The sequence below is a fragment of the Fundulus heteroclitus genome, chromosome 16 (assembly GCF_011125445.2).
Source record: "Fundulus heteroclitus isolate FHET01 chromosome 16, MU-UCD_Fhet_4.1, whole genome shotgun sequence".
NCBI classification, from domain to species: Eukaryota; Metazoa; Chordata; class Actinopteri; order Cyprinodontiformes; family Fundulidae; genus Fundulus; species Fundulus heteroclitus.
The window spans coordinates 1,804,301-1,811,042 of NC_046376.1; positions in this window are offsets into that span (position 1 = coordinate 1,804,301).

Here is a 6,742-nt window from a genome sequence, read left to right on the forward strand (position 1 = left end):
CTTTTACCCCTCCAATAAAATGAATTCCATTTGTTTCTTAATTCCTCGTTTTTATAAGCTTTTCTGTTTTTTGATCCTTTCCCCTCTGTGTCCAATTTGAATTTGAAAAATCCCTCGTCCTTCTGTTCCTTATATATCTCTTAAATTTAGATTTAATTTATCCCAAAATTTTCCATTTAGTAATTCCTTATTTTAGGTTTATATTAAGGTTTGTTAGTGGGATTAGATAGGGAATTAGGGTTAGCTAGGGGTCAATAGGGGTCAGGATATGGAATGGGGTAAGGGTCGGATTACTTGCAGCCGCCAGAGAGACAGACCCAACCGTCCGTTTGCTGACGGGAATCCCAGCCATTGGGCTTACTCTGCGGAAAACGTACCTCGCTCTGTGCGGAATTCTGTGGGGTCTTAGTCCTCTTATTGCCTCTCCTTGGGGCGTGGGATGCCCAATATATGTACCTCGCTTCTTGCGGAATTCTGTGGGGTCTTAGTCCTCGCGTTGCCTCTCCCTGGGTCGCGGGATGCCCAATATCTCTGTCGCTACTAGGTCCCCTGGGCTGGGATCCCGTAGCTCCTGGAGGTGGGCCTGCCTCTCTCGCTGTCTTTCGAATCCGGGGTGGGGTAGGGTTCTCTAATTTTCTGTCTCTGTTTCTTATATATGGCACCCCCTGTTCTGTTCTTCTCTCTGTCTTTCTTAATTTAGATGATTTTCTCTTCTTTGTTCTCTAATTAGTTTAGGCACCCCCTATTTCCTTTCTCTCCTTTCTTTCTTTCCCTATTTAAACATCTTTTTTGATTTTAGTTTGGGTTCAGGGTTAGGTTTAGGCATGGGGTGAGGGTGGGGTTAGGGTTAAGGGTCAGATACAGGGGTGGGGTTAGGAAAGGGAGACCCAGTGACCGCCGCTTGACCAGAGGCACGGGCAGGTTAGGGAACCAAAGATATGACAGTTCCCCCCGAAGGGGGGGAACTGGAAGGCACTGGCCATCATGGTGTCGGTCAGCCACCAAGTCTCCCATCCCCAGTCGCCTTGGCTATCTAATAATAAAGTTTTCTCATGTCAAGTCCGGTGTTGTGTTGTCTCTTGTCTGGAATTCTTCTGTTTTATAGTGTGCTTATAAGCTTTCTTTGTCTGTCTATTTCTGTTCTTTTCTGTTTCTTTATATGTGCCTTGTTGGCTTTTCTGTTTCTTATTATCTGTTTTTTTCTGTTTCTCTAATTTCTGCCGTTCTTGGCTTTTCTGTTCCTTGTTTTAAATTACGGACGGCCTTGTCGACGACGTTTCGACGTTAATATGTCTTCTTCAGGTCTTGTTGCGTCCGTTTTGTCTAATGTGTAAATGTCTATTCTTTCTCCTTTTATAGGTTCTCCAGGTAAGTATTTTCCTTTTCCAGGTAAGTATTTTCTTTTTCAGGTAGGTATTTGTTTTTCTTCCCTTCTGTTTCCCTTAGACTTATCTGTTCCCCAAGTCTCCTTCATCGTCCCTTCCATCTAACAGGCCCCCCCATCCCACTTTTACTCCTGGTAGAAGGCGCCCCAATCTTTCTTTAACCCTCCTGTCTTCTTTCTATTATGACTCTCTCACAGCCATATGACTCTCTCACAGTCCTTTTCTCCCTGCACTCTGCATCCTTTCTTGATTCTTTCTGATATCCCCCTATTTATATCCTGCTAGATGGCCCCAATTTCCAGATTTTGCGTTTCTTTCAGGTAGGTATTTTTCCTTTTCAGGTTTGCATCTATATCGGTAAGTATTTTTCCTTTTTCAGGTTTGTGTTTCCCTCAGGTAAGTATTCTTCCTTTTCAGGTTTGCATTTTTTCCAGGTAAGTATTATTTCTTTTCAGGTTTGCGTTTCTTCCAGGTAAGTATTTTTGCTTTTCAGGTTTTGGGTTTTTAGGCCGGTTCTAGGTAGGTATATTTATATTTTTTTGGTATTTTTTCCTTTTTCTGTTTTTTTTCTGTTTTTTTCTATATGCTTTCCTTAGCTTTTCTGTTTCTTTTACCCCTCCAATAAAATGAATTCCATTTGTTTCTTAATTCCTCGTTTTTATAAGCTTTTCTGTTTTTGATCCTTTCCCCTCTGTGTCCAATTTGAATTTGAAAAATCCCTCGTCCTTCTGTTCCTTATATATCTCTTAAATTTAGATTTAATTTATCCCAAAATTTTCCATTTAGTAATTCCTTATTTTAGGTTTATATTTAGGTTTGTTAGTGGGATTAGATAGGGAATTAGGGTTAGCTAGGGGTCAATAGGGGTCAGGATATGGAATGGGGTAAGGGTCGGATTACTTGCAGCCGCCAGAGAGACAGACCCAACCGTCCGTTTGCTGACGGGAATCCCAGCCATTGGGCTTACTCTGCGGAAAACGTACCTCGCTCTGTGCGGAATTCTGTGGGGTCTTAGTCCTCTTATTGCCTCTCCTTGGGGCGTGGGATGCCCAATATATGTACCTCGCTTCTTGCGGAATTCTGTGGGGTCTTAGTCCTCGCGTTGCCTCTCCCTGGGTCGCGGGAAGCCCAATATATCTGTCGCTACTATGTCCCCTGGGCTGGGATCCCGTAGCTCCTGGAGGTGGGCCTGCCTCTCTCGCTGTCTTTCGAATCCGGGGTGGGGTAGGGTTCTCTAATTTTCTGTCTCTGTTTCTTATTATATGGCACCCCCTGTTCTGTTCTTCTCTCTGTCTTTCTTAATTTAGATGATTTTCTCTTCTTTGTTTCCTCTAATTAGTTTTAGGCACCCCCTATTTCCTTTCTCTCTTCTTTCTTTCCCTATTTACACATCTTTTTTGATTTTAGTTTGGGTTCAGGGTTAGGTTTAGGCATGGGGTGAGGGTGGGGTTAGGTTAAGGGTCAGATACAGGGGTGGGGTTAGGAAAGGGAGACCCAGTGACCGCCGCTTGACCAGAGGCACGGGCAGGTTAGGGAACCAAAGATATGACAGTTCCCCCCGAAGGGGGGAACTGGAATGCACTGGCCATCATGGTGTCGGTCAGCCACCAAGTCTCCCATCCCCAGTCTCCTTGGCTATCTAATAATAAAGTTTTTCTCATGTCAAGTCCGGTGTGTGTGTGTCTCTTTGTCTGGAATTCTCTGTTTTTATAGTGTGCTTATAAGCTTTTCTTTGTCCTGTCTATTTTCTGTTTCTTTCTGGTTCTTTTATATGTGCCTTGGTTGGCTTTCTGTTTCTTATTATCTGTTTTTTCTGTTTCTCTATTCTTTCTTGCCGTTCTTGGCTTTTCTTCGTATCCTTGTTTTAAATTACGGACGGCCTTGTCGAACGACGTTTCGACGTGTAATCTGTGCTTTTCTTCAGGTCTTGTTGGCGTCCGTGTCTAAGGATGTAAATGTCTATTTTTTCTTCCTTTATAGGTTCTCCAGGTAAAGTCTTTCCTTTCCAGGTGAGTGTTCCTTTTTTATACAGGTGGTAAGTATTTCTTTCTTATGCAGGTACGTAGTCCTTTGTTTCAGGTAAGTATTATCCAGGTAAGTATTCTTTTTTCAGGGAAGTTTTTTCCTTTTCCAGGTAAGTATTTCTGATTTCTTTCAGGGTTTGTGTTTCTTCTTCCAGGTAAGTATTTTCGCTTTTCAGGTTTATGGGGTTTTTTTTTTCATGGTGTTCTAGGTAGGCTATATTTATATATTTTTTTGTTATTTTTCCTTTTCTTTTCCTGTTTTTTGGTCTGTTTTTTTCAATAATGCTTTCCTTCCTGTACTGTTCTGTTTTCTTACCCCTCCAATAAAATGAGTTTAATTTGTTTCTTAATTCAACGCTTTTTCTGAGCTTTCTGTTTTTTGATCCTTTCCCCTCTGTGTCCAATTTGAGTTGAAAAATCCCTCGTCCTTCTGTTCCTTATATATCTCTTAAATTTAGATTATAATTTATCCCAAAATTTTCCATTTAGTAATTCCTTATTTTAGGTTTATATTTAGGTTTGTTTAGTGGGATTGGGTTAGGAATAGGAATTAGGGTTAGCTAGGGGTCAATAGGGGTCAGGATATGGAATGGGGTAAGGGTTCGGATTACTTGCAGCCGCCAGAGAGACAGACCCAACCGTCCGTTTGCTGACGGGAATCCCAGCCCATTGGGCTTACTCTGCGGAAAACGTACCCTCGCTTATTGCGGAATCTGTGGGGTCTTAGTCCTCTTATTGCCTCCCTTTGGGGCGTGGGATGCCCAATATATGTACCTCGCTTCTTGCGGAATTCTGTGGGGTCTTAGTCCTCGCTGTTGCCTCTCCCTGGGTCGCGGGAATGCCCAATATCTCTGTCGCTACTAGGTCCCCTGGGCTGGGATCCCGTAGCTCCTGGAGGTGGGCCTGCCTCTCTCGATGTCTTTCGGAATCCGGGGTGGGGGTAGGGTTCTCTAATTTTCTTTTCTCTGTTTCTTATTATATGGCACCCCCTGTTCTGTTCTTCTCTCTGTCTTTCTTAATTTAGATGATTTTCTCTTCTTTGTTCCTCTAATTAGTTTAGGCACCCCCTATTTCCTTTCTCTCCTTCTTTCTTTCCCTATTTAAACATTCTTTTTGATTTTAGTTTTGGGTTTCAGGGTTAGGGTTTAGGCATGGGGTGAGGGTGGGGGTTAGGTTAAGGTCAGATACAGGGGTGGGGTTAGGAAAGGGAGACCCAGTGACCGTCCGCTTGACCAGAGGCACGGGCAGGTTAGGGAACCAAAGATATGACAGTTCCCCCCGAAGGGGGGAACTGGAATGCACTGGCCATCATGGTGTCGGTCAGCCACCAAGTCTCCCATCCCCAGTCGCCTTGGCTATCTAATAATAAAGTTTCTCTCATGTCAAGTCCGGTGTGTGTTGTCTCTTGTCTGGAATTCTTCTGTTTTTATAGTGTGCTTATAAGCTTTTCTTTGTCTGTCTATTTCTGTTCTTTTATGTTTCTTTTATATGTGCCTTTGTTGGCTTTTCTGTTTCTTATTATCTGTTTTTTTCTGTTTCTTCTAATTTCTGCCGTTCTTGGCTTTTCTGTTCCTTGTTTTAAATTACGGACGGCCTTGTCGACGACGTTTCGACGTTAATATGTCTTCTTCAGGTTCTTGTTGCGTCCGTGGTCTAATGTGTAAATGTCTATTCTTTCTCCTTTTATAGGTTTCTCCAGGTAAGTATTTTCCTTTTCCAGGTGAGTGTTCTTTTTTTCAGGTAAGTATTTTCTTTTGCAGGTAAGTATTCTTGTTTTCAGGTAAGTATTTCCAGGTAAGTATTCTTTTTCAGGTAAGTTTTTTCCTTTCCAGGTAAGTATTTCTGATTTCTTTTCAGGTTTGTGTTTCTTCCAGGTAAGTATTTTTGCTTTCAGGTTTTGGTTTTTTTCGGTGTTCTAGGTAGGATATTATAGATTTTTTTGTTATTTTTTCCTTTTCTGTTTTTTTTTCTGTTTTTTTCAATATGCTTCCTTAGCTTTTCTGTTTCTTTACCCCTCCAATAAAATGAGTTTAATTTGTTTCTTAATTCAACGCTTTTCTGAGCTTTTCTGTTTTTTTGATCCTTCCCCTCTGTGTCCAATTTGAGTTTGAAAAATCCTCGTCCTTCTGTTCCTTATATATCTCTTAAATTTAGATTTAATTTATCCCAAAATTTTCATTTAGTAATTCCTTATTTTAGGTTATATTTAGGTTTGTTAGTGGGATTGGGGTTAGGAAATAGGGAATTAGGGTTAGCTAGGGGTCAATAGGGGTCAGGTATGGAATGGGGTAAGGGTCGGATTACTTGCAGCCGCCAGAGGACAGACCCAACGTCCGTTTTGCTGACGGGAATCCCAGCCATTGGCTTACTCTGCGGAAAACGTACCTCGCTTATTGCGGAAATCTGTGGGGTCTTAGTCCTCTTATTGCCTCCTTTGGGGCGTGGATTGCCCAATATATGTACTCGCTTCTTGCGGAATTCTGTGGGGTCTTAGTCCTCGCGTTGCCTATCCTGGGTCGCGGGTGCCCATATATCTGGAGCTACTAGGTCCCTGGGCCTGGGATCCCGTAGCTCCTGGAGGTGGGCTGCCTCTCTGCTGTCTTTCGAATCGGGGGTGGGGTAGGGTTCTCTAATTTTCTGTCTCTGTTTCTTATGTATGGCAGCCCCCTGTTCTCTTATCTTCTCTCGTCTTCTTAATTTAGATGATTTTCTCTTCTTTGTTTCTCTAATTAGTTTAGGCACCCCTATTTCCTTCTCTCTTCTTTCTTTCCCTATTTAAACATCTTTTTTGATTTTAGTTTGGTTCAGGGTTAGGTTTAGGCATGGGGTGAGGGTGGGGTAGGGTTACTAAGGGTCAGCTACGGGGCTGGGGGTTAGGAAAGGGAGACACAGTGACCGCCAGATGACCAGAGGCACGGGCAGGTTAGGGAAAACAAAGATATGACAGTTCCCCCGAAGGGGGGAACTGGAAGGCACTGGCCAATCATGTGTCGGTCAGCCACCAAGTCTCCCATCCCCAGTCGCCTTGGCTATCTATATAATAAAGTTTTCTCAGTCAAGTCCGGTTGTTGTGTTGTCTCTTGTCTGGAATTCTTCTGTTTTTATAGGTGATTATAAGCTTTTCTTGTCTGTCTATTTCTGTTCTTTTCTGTTTCTTTTATATGTGCCTTTGTGGCTTTTCTGGCTTATTATCTGTTTTTTTCGTTTCTCTAATTCTGCCGTTCTTGGCTTTTTGTTCCGTGTTTAAATTACGGACGGCCTTGGCGACGACGTTTCGACGTAATATGTCTTCTTCAGGTCTTTGTTGCGTCGTGTCTAATGTGTAAATGTCTA